The sequence below is a fragment of the Motacilla alba genome, chromosome 6 (assembly GCF_015832195.1).
Source record: "Motacilla alba alba isolate MOTALB_02 chromosome 6, Motacilla_alba_V1.0_pri, whole genome shotgun sequence".
Classification (NCBI taxonomy): Eukaryota; Metazoa; Chordata; class Aves; order Passeriformes; family Motacillidae; genus Motacilla; species Motacilla alba.
Window position 1 is genome coordinate 14,646,712 of NC_052021.1, and position 12,955 is coordinate 14,659,666.

Below are 12,955 nucleotides of genomic sequence, written 5' to 3' on the forward strand. Positions count from 1 at the left end.
GCAGAAGGAAGCTTAATTGAATCAAATATTTAGAATACATTACTCTCTTGTAGTTACTCAGAAACTGGCCTTCTCTTTAGGCTTCTGTCCTGCACATCTGGAATTCATCACTGCTAACTGCATTTGATCCTTCAACCTTACTATGAAATGACTGCTGATAATATATAATCATGGTTTAATTTGAGTGGTGAATCAGCTATGGGGAATTTGTGGGGCAATGAGGATTAAGACTTCCATTAGCTGATGAGAATGGGCCACCCAATAACAAGTGTTTGTCTCTCTCTAATGGAGACATCAGGTATGGAAGCTCGTGGGTCTGCTGGGCCTGCTCACCCCTCTTGGGTAATACACGTGCCTGAGCTACTGCTCGCACTGTAGAGGCTCAGGATTTTCTGCCCCAGGTGAAGAGCTGACCCAGGGGAACAGCTATTGCCCAAACCCTCCCAACCCAGCTGTTCCTGCAACACCAACATCTCTTCCACTTGCAGGAGAGGATCCCAGAGGGGCCAACACAGGTGACAAATGTACAGCTGGGATTTGCTCAGAAGCAAATGGGGCTGAAAGATGGGTCATTAAACAGAAAAGAATGACAACAGCAATGAAAAAAATAATTCCCCATAGTGTGGTAACTCCCAGAAGCCACCATGAGAATTAAAGCGTGTAATCCTAGCTGCCGGTTAGGTATCTGAGTCCCTGCTCCAAAGATACACCTTCAAAATTGTATGGTATGATATTTACGTGGGTGACAGGGAAGGGAACTGAAGACTTTTTAAGAGTAGGTTTTGCATCTCTACTAGCTAATTAAATGAAAAGGACTGAGACTAAATGCTCAGAAATCTGGAGAGAAGGCTGCCCCAAAAAAATTAGCTCATTGTCCAAAGGTAGACGCAGGGCACAAGGCTCGATTCTGGATTTTCAATCCTGCTGGGACATTGGGAAACAATGCAGGGAGTATCCTCAGTATCTTGTGTTAATAAAGAAAGTAATGGCCTAAAGAAAAACTGAGCTACTGAGTGTAACATAACTTTCAGGCATTTATTGAACCTCTGACACCACTGTCAGTCCTTCTTTTAACAAACTCAAGTGTTTTTAATCTATTTGAACTCAGTCACGTTGCACACAGACAGCACTTTCTGTGAATTGCTGCTCATGGAAGACAATTAGCAAACTTGTGACAAAGCCCTTAGGATACAGAAAAAGGAACATGAATATAAACTTCATCCCAACTCCTTCCTTTGAGGCACGAGCAGTTCCCAAAACCTTTGCAGCTCAGATCTGAGAGATATGCCGTATCTCAAGCACTGCAATCTTGATACTGGAGTAGCAACAGCAGCAAGTGCCATAACTGGCTTGTTTTTGATGTAGTAGCACAGAGTTAACTGCATCCCTGCTTATGTTCTGTTTATCACTTGAAGAAATCGATCCTAAATGGTCACAATGGGAGAAAAAAAGCTAAGAGATCAGTACTGTTTTAAGAGATTTTTGTCCTTGTGGGCTGGGTTGGGCTGGAGGAGAGTTCATTTTTTTCATAGCAGCTATTACAGGGCTATGTTTTGGGTTTGTGCTGGAAACAGTGTTGATGTTCCCCTCACTCCACTGCACCAAGGAACAGGCTGGGATGCATGAATAATTGGGAGGAGGGAGAGCCAGGCCAGCTGACCCAAACTGACCAAAAGGATACCAACATGACATGATGCTCAGTGTATAAATGGGGGGAAGAAGGAGGAAAGGGAGGCATTCAGAGTGATGGTGTTTGTTTTCCCAAGTTCTGTAGGATGGAGTCCTGCTTTCCAGGGGATGGCTTTCCTGCCGGCAGGTGGGAAGTGGTAAATAAATTCCTTGGTTTTACAGCTTCTGCTTTGTTTATTAAACTGTCTTTATCTCAGCTTACAAGTTTTCTTACTTATACCCTTCCAATTCTCTCCCCTGTTGCACCAGAGGTAGTCAGGAAGCATCTGTGTGTGGCTTAGTTGCTAGCTGGGGTTAACCACAACACCCTACTAGCTGAGATTACACCCTACTAGCTGAGATACAGCTTGGTTTTACCCATCCCACCTACTGAAAGTGCACAGGTCTCCTCCATTGTGACACCAGCTGTGCACTACCTTGGGGAAGGTGACCATGCTGAGTGGCTCCATCCCTTCTTCCAAGAACACCCAGACCAACACAGTAGAATAACCTAAAGCACCCCACACACAACAATCTGGACCCATTTCTGCATGGTTTGCAGTACATTTGATTTTAATGCTCATTCCATTTTAATGGGAGAGGCAGCACTATCATGGCCTTCCCAGAATGAAGATGTGGAAATCACAAATACATCAAGCATCTTTCGGAAAGGATTGCTGATGACATCCCAAACAAGCACTGAGCGAGAGAATGACAAAGCTGATTTTTCCCTCTGTGCACACCTACGAGCTGCAAATGAGCATTTCCTGCCACAGTGAGCACTGAAGTTTCTTCAGAGAAGCTTAAAGAAATTCTTTTGTTTCCTAACTCATCACTTGCTCTGCTCTCTGGTCTGCTAAGCCGTTTTCCAGGGCTGTGGCATTTCTCTGCTGCTGCATATTGTGCCAGTGATCTGCACTAAATGAAAAGGCTCTGCACAAGCATAAAGCATTACCTCTGCATAATTCTAATCACACAAAATTGGCCTCATGCATTTGCAGCTACTCATGGTTTGTAAGTCACCTGTTTTATAATAATTTCTGAAGCAATGTTTTGAAAAAGGAAATGAACAAACATAAAACCTGCAAAAGAGGGAAATGAATGGGAGATTTTAGACAAGTTATTTATCTTCCTTTTTGGCTCAGTGCAATACTGTAGGGATAAGCACATAACTAGCTGCTTTAATATTTACTCTGATTATAAGAAAAATAAACATTGATGATAAGTCACTGCTTTCCAGGATTAGATTTCATATTTTAGAGACTGCTTTAAATTAATGCAGAAGCAAACATTATCTTTTCTTCTTATTCATATATTTCCCTAATGAGTTCCAAGCAAATTGTGCCTACTTATATTTTATGATTTTAAATAATTAAAACATTTTATAGAGGCAACTAAAATTCTCCCCAGAGTTAGCAGAAAGATTATTGATTGAACAGATCTCAGGCTACAAGTAAAAAATTATTATTTAGTTTAAAGGCTCATAATTTTATTCCTATTCACCTACTGAAAAAACAAGAGACTGTGCATTTTTCCAGCAACCTTTTGAGTTATGCTGGGGTAGGGACTTGGGTTATGTTGGTGAGATGAAAGTAGTAAGTTTTTGACATTATGAAATTAGATTTCGGAAGATAGTTAATGAGAAAGTGTTATTGCTGCTGTCACAAGTAAATGCAATACCTAAATACTGCACACCCACACAACACCACAGCATTCATTACCCAAGAAAAAGCCCTACTTATATTCACAACACCAAGAATTTTAATCAAATCCGCAAATACAAAACATCAACAGAAGAAATCCACTCTCAAGAGAGGACTGGTTCACAGGATACCCAGGGTGTCATGTCATGTGGCATGGCCAGAGAAGTCCATAGGGTTATAGCCCAGATGTCACTATCCTGCAGTACAACAGCCAAACACCCAGCAACCCCAGAAAAGGGGGATTCTTCCAGCATGAAAAGAACCAAATCTAAAAGAGACAAATGCATTTTTAAACAGGTGCAAAGAAACCTTCACAATAAGGGTAATGGATGCCTGCAAATTCAAATAGAAATTACAGCTTTACAGCTACAGGTACAATTTAGGCTTTTTTTAATGGAAAATCATGCTTGTCCATGATGTCACCTTGTATCTTTTGTTTTGTGGGGTTTTAGGAAGCAAACAGTAGGAGTTTACTTTTAAAGGTAAGCAAAGCATGTAACTCCTTGAAATAGCAAAAAAAAATCCAAAACCAACCAAACAAAAGAAAGCAACCAACCATTCAGAAAAAACCCAAACACCTACAATACTTAGCTCGAAAGTGCTGATTTTGAGCATTGTTTTTACCCTGCATTCCATGTCGGACCCTTTTTCTTGCAACAGTGAAATTCACACAGGCTGTGGCTCACAGCTCTCAATGTTTACTTCATAAGCTATGTATTTTTCCATCTGCCTGCCAGAAGTCAATGCTGCTGATATCAGCTACAAATCAAAACCTGGAAAGCCGAGGAGCAGAAAGAGCTGCAACGAGTAGAACTGGAAAGCTTTGTCAGACAACAATGGACACCTTTGGATTCAAGCAGAGCTGTAAAGACTGCATGGGGTCAGGGAGGGAGTGGGTAATGAGATCTCTCTGCTGCTCTGTGTGGAGGGACACATATCTGTCTCCACCTCTGGCAATGTTCAGCTCCACAAGCAGAGGTTAAAAAGGGTCCCTCAGGTGCCTTCACCAGCTTCCACCCAGCTACCAATGTATCCTCAGCTTCCTGGGCACATCAGCAGAGTTTTGGCATGTCATTTCCAGTGTCACCTTCAACATCCTCCAGCCATCTAAATGTCAGCTGCGTAAAATGCTCTCCCAAGACAGTTAATCCATCTTTTCTATATAGTGTAATTAGTGGGGTCATTCCAAAGCAGAAAGCCACAGTTAACTGTGCAACTACTGTGCCATCATGCATTATATCAAAGAGATTAACACAACCTGAAAGAAAAAGCAGAGCCCTCCATGGTTTCCTTTAAGCAGCAGAGCTAGATTATGTTCCAGTGAGCCTCAAAGACATCCCCAGTGAAGAGAAGCATTAATTCACTATCAAAGTGCAATTTCAAAACAACACACACTAGGTCAAGGTCCTGACAAATTATTCCTGTACAAAAATCTGGAGTTTTTCCACAGATGTTTAGAGCCAGCTTCTGTATCACCATCTCTGGGTCTTCCCCCAGCTACTGTGGATTTTAGGCACAGTCATTTCTTGGGAGCTATTTCCACCAACAGGCAGTAGTCCCTCTCCTCAAGTCAGGAGGACCATCAAGACCCTATAAGGTGTCCTGCAGAACATCGGTGCCACAGTACCAAAACTGAGCTCCCTTGGCCCCTGTCAAGGACTGCTGCATGGGATCAGACCATCCTCACAGTTCTGAGACTGATCCAAGATACCACTGAAGACTAACTCAAAGGAGGCAAAAGCACAGACACATTTAATTAGCACCCACAGACGCAGCACTTAAATTCCTTCTGTCATTACAGAAGGTGTCTCAGGAACCATCAAGCCCATCTCACGCCCCTCTCTCATGCAGCTTTGGTTACTTCCATGGCTGCTACCAAGTTTTCCTTTCTTAATTTTCAGTGTTGTCACTCACCATATATTGAGTCACCCTTTAACTTAAGCTTAAGTTCAAGTGTATATTTAAACTTCCAGATACGGACTATGGTAAACTCTTAATGAATACTTTAGAGGTGCAGATAGGATCTGTCTGCCTGATGACCTTAGGAACCATTTATGGTCATCTCTACATAAACTACACTAAAGGTACATGATTAAGGCTGCAAAGCTAAGCACTGACTATGTTGCAAAAGACTAATCAAACTTGCACAAGCAATCAATTTTAACAGCCCCTACTACATGTAAGCGTTATAATATAGATTTTAATTTTATGATCAAACATTTCTGCATTCAACCTTTGATGTGATCCTTCCTGACCTTACTGGGTTTCATATTACTTTTTTTGCCTTCAAGCTAATAAACTGAGAACCTATAAACAGGAAAATAGCTGGCTTTTGGCAGTCTGTGTCAGTGGAAGTTTCCTAGATGTCAGAAGGGTCAAGCAGCTTTGTGCTGTTGTCACAATTCTCTAGCAAAAGAAGTAGACAAAATCAGGGAATCACCAGCACAAGTGACAACTGCCTTTTCTGTGTTTAAGTATCTTAACATTCTGCTTTAGGTTTATCTTGCTTAATAAAACTGGAATGTGACAGCTACAGCAACACAATAATTTCAGCTAAGTCCCTGTAGTTTTTCTCCAAGGGATTAAAGACTGTAAGTCAATGGAAAGAAAAACTGGGAAGAAGTAACAACATAACAACAGGTTTTCCCCAATTATCCTGTAAAGTATTAAACTTAGAGCCTTTCTTCTTCTGGAAAGTTCACATTTTGAATGGTTTTCTGCTCCTCAACTGTTTCTCCCTTGCTGCTATGCAGGCCGAGGTCTTTGTGCCTGTAACCCTGCCCTCAGCTGCTGTACAGGCAGCTCAGTTCATGGGCCAAGGCAGACCTGTACCCATTCCCACCCAGGACCAGCACAGCCTCACTCTGCAGTGTGGTCCCCGGGTTCCCCAGACCCACTGGACCAGGTACATGTGACACACCATGTTTTTAATTCAGGAAATCCCAGACAGAAATGTGAGGGCAATCTCACTTCATCAACAAGAAACACAATCAGCTTAACACAAAAGATTTGTAAGGCAGTAGGTTCATGCTTTCTACGAGCCCTGCTCTCTCTGCTCAACAGTTTATGTTTTGCCAAACCCAGAGAGGAGCCAAGGACAAACACCTCACATGCACTCCTCTGGCATTGGGGTGTGCTGTGAGTTAGGAGCTGTGCCCAGGAGAAGCTGCTACTAATTACTGTGCTGGGACTCCATGTACATCTCTGCTACAGCTGACCACACAGAAAAAAAAGTATTAGGAAATGGGACTCTGAGGCAGATTGTTTTGAAAAAGAGGAGTTTTAGTTAGGTTGTGCTGTCTTGGTAGAGAGGCTATCAAAACTGCTACCTCAGTGCTCACCCGTGAACTCACCTTATCATGGGCATGATAAAGCTAAACCAGGGGAGCTTCAAGCTATTCAAGTTAACTGCAAACAATTTCAACACAAGCTCTCATACTCTACATGCAGAGAGGATCTGTGCTACAAAGCATTAGAACTCACCCGAAAACCCACCAGTCTTGCACCAGGACTGAATGCTGTAGCAGATTTCCTGAGATACTTCAATGTGGGGGGATAGAATAGAGATGGTAGAGAAAGTAATCTTACCCCTAAAGGAGTTGCAGCTGGGCTAATTATCAAAATGAGGAGAAGGCTTAACTTCAACAGGCCAGAGCTGTAACTAATAAGAACCACAAGAGCTATAAAAGAGTGGGTTGGCTTGTTAAGAGGACATGCCCTGAAGCAGGAAGGGAACTGGAGTCAGTTGGTTACCTGGTGAGAGAGGAAGGATGTGCTCAGAGGAGCTGCTCACCAGAAAACACTGAATAGGTACAAAACTTTTGTAAGAAAGAGATAATAGTATAAAATTCCTGTTAAATATATGCATATATGACAACACTTCAAAACAGTAATACAAAAGTAAAATATTTTCTCAAACACAGTGGAAGAAGATCAGCCTTCTAAGACTGCAATATTAGCCTACATCCACAGGAAATTACAGCACCATGAAAACTATTTGTGAATTGCAGTTCTCTTAAAAACATTTCATAAAACATTGATTCCTGAAACTCACACTTACCTAGTGCTGTCTCTCCCAGTGCAAATTCTGCAGCTGACAGCATAGAAGGCTTGCCACATCCAGGGACTGTCTGTCAAAGCTGGTTCTGTTCAGCCCAAGAAAGGAACCTCTCAGGTACGACAGCGAGAGCTGCTACACACTCCATCACAATGGGCAGGCTTCTGTCAGGGCTAAGCGATACACAGTGCACTCCACCACCAAGAGAAAGCAAAAATACTCCCTTACCCTGCTCCCCAAAGCCCATGCTGACAGTTAGAGAAATGAAAACAGCTGTCAATTTGGCCTGAGCTCCCTAGGGCAGCTGGCAATACATCCATTTCTCTGACTCCCCAGGAGCTGAGGGGTTCAACACGACTGGCAAAGAGGTGTTTGCATGCTCTGCTTGGAAGGGAAACAAAGCCCCAAAGACCAACAAGGGTCCCCAAAGAGAACAAGGTGAGGCAGCAGCCAGGAAGAGGCTGTGGGAAGCCTGGAGCAGCAGTTGACTACCCAGCATCATGGATGCACTAGTCTTCTGGTTTTGTCCAGGAAAGACAAATTTTATATGTTCATGAACAAAACAGCTCAAACAAAAATTGTGTCTGCTCCCCATCCTCATCTAAAATACTCTGCACAGCAGCTTTCTAACAGCCTCTCTGTGTGAAGGGGATGGTGGCACTGTCACTCCTCACAGCAGCGCTAACCACTTCTGCCCCATGGCACCAGCAGCTCAAACAGCAAAGACTGGTGTTTCACCACAGCATCACAGAATCACCAAATCAATTAGGTTGGAAAAGACATCTGAGATCATTGAGTCCAACCCGTAACCAAACACGGCACTGAGTGCTATGTCCAGTCTTTTCTTAAACACCTCCTAGGACAGACCCTCCCTGGGCAGTTCCAATATTTAATCACCATTCCAATATTTAATCACCTTTTCTATGATGAAATTCCTCCTAATGTCTAAGCTAAACCTCCCATAGTGCAGCTTGAGGCTATGTTCTCTCATCCTGTCACCGGTTGCCTGGGAGAAGAGGCTGACCCCAGCCTGGCAACGCGCTCCTTTCAGGTAGTTGTAGATAGTGATACGGTCACCTCTGAGCCTCCTTTTCTCCAGGCTAAACAACCCCAGCTCCCTCAGCTGCTCCTCATAGGACTTACCCTGTAGACCTTTCACCAGCTCTGCTGCCCTTCTCTGGACGTGCTCCAGCACCTCCATGTTCTTCCTGAACTGAGGGGCCCAGAACTAGATGCAGTGCTCAAGGTGTGGCCTCACCAGTGCCCAAAGGGACAATCACTTCCCTAATTCTTCTGATCATATAATTTCTCATACAAGCCAGGATGCCATTGGCATTCTTGGCCACCTGGGCACACTGCTGGCCACATCCACATGGGACTGGCCCTTAGCAGACTTGCTGGGCTCTCTTCCCTGTCCCCATGCTCCAGTGGGTTGATTGACCCTTAAATTGCAATTTATTGCAATTAAATAAATTGCAATTAATAAATTACCATTAATTGTGATGGGGGAAGAGTCTGTGAGCAACCCACACTGTAGCAGTGTGAGGTCCCTGGGCTGCAGCCATGAGCCTGCACTACTAACATGTCCTGTGGCCAGCACAGCGCTGGTCCAGCCCCACCACACTGCCTGATGTCACCAGAGATGGGAATATCACCAGTCAGCAGCGTTTGGAATCCTTCCCCTTTGCCTGCTGGGTTTTGGCAGCTGGTGTGCCCTGTCCTCCTGCCAGCAGGTGTTTCTTATAGCCAAGGGTGGCCAGAACATCTCTTTGGAAATCAAGGTATCTCAAGCCATTTGGGGATTTCTTCTAGAAAAGTACAGTCACGCCAGGGGCTGAGCAGCAGTCGGGAAGACAACTTGTATTAATTAATTCCGTTTAGACGGGAGTGGAGGCTCCCAGCAGCCAGCTGCCGCAGGCCGGGAAAACAGCGCTGGCTGCTCCCTCGGAGCCGGCGGGCGCTGCCCGGGTCCCAGTCGCAGGGATGGAGCACCCCGAGTGCCGGAGTACGCGGGGCGTTTCTTCCTCTAATTCTATTTCTTCGTCTCAGAATGAGCTCGGGCTCGCTGCCATCATCATTTCCCACTGCCTCCCTCGGTCGGCGGGCTGGGGACGGTGTCCGCAGGAGCGGCTCCGCCTGAGGGCGCACCGGCGGCGTGAGGGGGCGCGGGGGCCGCCAGGTGGCGCCGCAGCGCGCGGCGGGCTCGGGACGGGCGCTCGCGGCCCCGACGGCGATGGCGGCGGCGGCCCCGGCCGGCTCGGGGCCATCGTCCCCATCATCGCCAGAGCCGTGGCACGGACCGCAGCGGATCACGAGGAAAACGGTAAGTTGGCAACAAAGCTCGCTCGGAAGCTGACGGGAAAATATCCCGGACTGTGCAGGAGAACTCAAACACATCCCTCCCCACGCCGCAGTCAAACCCCAACCACAACACAGCGAAATTTAACATTTCTTGAACGAAGGAGCCACATGTGCGTACTAAAGTAATTTAAAAGTGTATTTTTAATAATGCCACCGCAGACCGCTAAGAATCCGAGGGCAAAGCTCACTGGTTCCTTGTGGACACCCAGCCCAGCTCTCCCCTCCGTGCCGGCTCTCAGGTAACTCAGGCTGAATCGATGAAGCACAGCGAGAGACCAGGGACATTTCTGTAACAGCCATTTAGTGTTCTAATGCTCATAGGAACGCAGGAAAAGTAAACAAAAAAAAAAGTGAGTGTTAAGAATGCCAAACCCTTAAACAGCGTCATTGCTTCAGCACTAGGATCTTCTCCCATGGATGCAGGACAAAGAATATCCCACAAAAAACCCACGGACCATTTCTGATGTGTGCATTACTGTTAACCAGCACGTGCACTGCAAGTTCTGCCGTGGTATTGGGATCAGCAGAAAATTCTCATTTAAAAAGATCTGAGTAAAGGTCAAATATTTGTAGCTGAAACAGTCCAGACTTGCCATCTTTAAAGGTCTGTCAGCACTTTTCCCAACACCAGCAGATACATGAGGGTAGATATGAACCAAATCTCAGTATGTAACACCTCACATTTTGTCTAATAGCATTTTCATAAGTTTTAATTACACATTCTCAGAAGTTGCTTTGCAAAAAAAGGTTTTCCTCTTTTTACATGAGCATTTGTATCAAAGCTGCAGCTGAAGTAAAAGATGCTGCACATTATACTCAGAAAAATCCAGTTGTTTATTGCTTCCCATTTGATCCAGCAGCATGTGGAAAGAAGGACCAAAGCACAGCTAAAAGGCAGGCCCAGAAACAATGAGAAACAAAATACCACTAAATACAATGAATCCACACTACACTAATGGATATAATCTATGTTTTTATTACTATTCCAGATTGGGAACAGAAACATTCCACTGCAAAGGGAAACTGACAAACACAATAAAACCAGTTACAATAAACCTAGCCTTTTCATGCCACATAACAACCCAACCAGCTTTTTCTTTGGGTTTCCCTTCCTGTCAGCTGGTTCCCAGGAAGCATTTCTACCTGCCATCAAGACACTACTGCTACAGGTGCGAGCTAGTTTTGTCATTGCTGCCTCGCCTTGCATAGAATTGCTTCTGTCTTTGCTCACTGGTTTGATAAGGAAACAAGGACCTTTGGTAGAAGTGGGGCTGAATCATCCGCGCATGAGCTGTCTCGTTTGCCCGACTCTACTTCCCCTAGGAGAGCAGCCACCAGCAATTAAATGTGTATTTGTGCCCGGCCGACGGCCCGTTACAGCAATGAGACGAACACCAGAACAGGACATTAGAGGGCAGCAAGCACCCTTACTGCTGCCTCGCTTTATCCAGCGCCAAGGGAAAGGTAAAAACCTGTCACAGCGCTTGGGGGCAAAAGGTTTCCCTGCCTGTTCCAAAATAGTTCAAAATTTCCTGCTTTTGAACAACTCCAGTGTGCAAGAGGCAGATTTAGGAATATACCACACCCAACTGAACCACGTGAAGAATGCAAGGGTAAATGAACCAACCTGGACAATTTCTACAGCACAGGAAGAGCATAAACATTCAGGACACAGACAGTAACTCGTGAAATCCAGGGCATCATAATCTCATGTGAAAGGACTTTTATTTATGAAAGCGTGATTAAGTCTCCTTGCAATGTACACAGACACCCCCTACTCCAGCTGTACCAGGCAGGAATGCAATGCTACAATTCACACAAACAAGGTGCAGAACGATGCTCTGGTCATTGGTGATCTCAAGTGGTGGGGGGTTTTTATTCAGAACACCTGAGGAAAGGCTGTCTGGCACTGAAAGTTATCGTTAAGGCTTTTTACATATTTTAATAAAATGGAGCTATATAAACTACCAGCATTCCTTACCACAGAACTCCAATTACACCACAAGCTTCTGTAACAGTTGAAAAGTAAGTTTGAAAGCCATTTCCAATAAACCTTGAGAGATATTATGAAAAAGACACTGAACTTCCTTTTAATGTTCAAAGTAGTGATTTATGACAGAGTATTTTAGAAAAACATTTTCACAGTTCTCTTAACTACTGCAGAGCCCTTTTACTTTTCTGGCTGCCTATCAGAACTGTAACAACTATAACTACTTAAGGTTTAAAGGCTGAGGGTTAGTTAAGTCATGCACATTTACAAAGAGCAAAATGAATAGGTTCAAGTTTTCCATTGCTAATTTTTAAGAGTTGAAGAGAAACTCAGCAATATGTGCTTTTATTTCACTTACCCATTTGTGACCTCAGGAAAAAAAATATCTAGAGGAACAGGTAGTGAAGAAAAAGGTTATAGTGTTTGCTTCTAAAATAAAAAAGATCCCAAAACCACTACCACCAAAAACAAAAGTCAATTACAGCCCCCTCAAAAGCTGAGAAACATCAGTGTCACTGGTTTAAGGACAGAAACAAGGGATCATTCATAACCAAAAGACACAATCTATTATTTGTCTGGGTGCTGCAGCTGGACAATGTACACAGGCACACGACGTTTCAGGGAGTTTTTTTGGTTTTGGTAGGTTGTTTTGGTTTGTTTGGGGGATGTTCTGGTGGCTTGTTTTGGTTTTTTAAGCTTTTAATTTTTTTTTTGGTAGTTTTTGTATCAGAAGCCCAGTCTTTGTGAGGCACCAAAGATGGTTATACTGAAAAGAAAACACATAAAAAATTCAATGTCTGTCTGCATGGTTTCTAGCTTTTAAGTGGTCTAGCACATAAAACCACCTCAAACTAAAAATATGCACAACATGCAATAACAGCAACAAATTGCACCTTACATGCTTCTTCCACCCTAAACAATGGAAATGCAAGTCAGACAAGGGCATTTAGTGACAACAGCAATAAAGGTGCCTCACAGTACAAATGCTTTACTATCATGTAAGAAAACTAGTCAAATACACCAAGAAGCCTGCACAAGAGCCTGAGCTGGAGGCTTAAGCTCTACTCTGTCTTCTGCAAAGAAGCTGGCTCAGCTACTCCACAGCTAAAGCCTAAACACAGGCAGCTTGTACAGTGCCTCATGTGAGAATTTCAGTTATGAGGGCAACAACGCAGG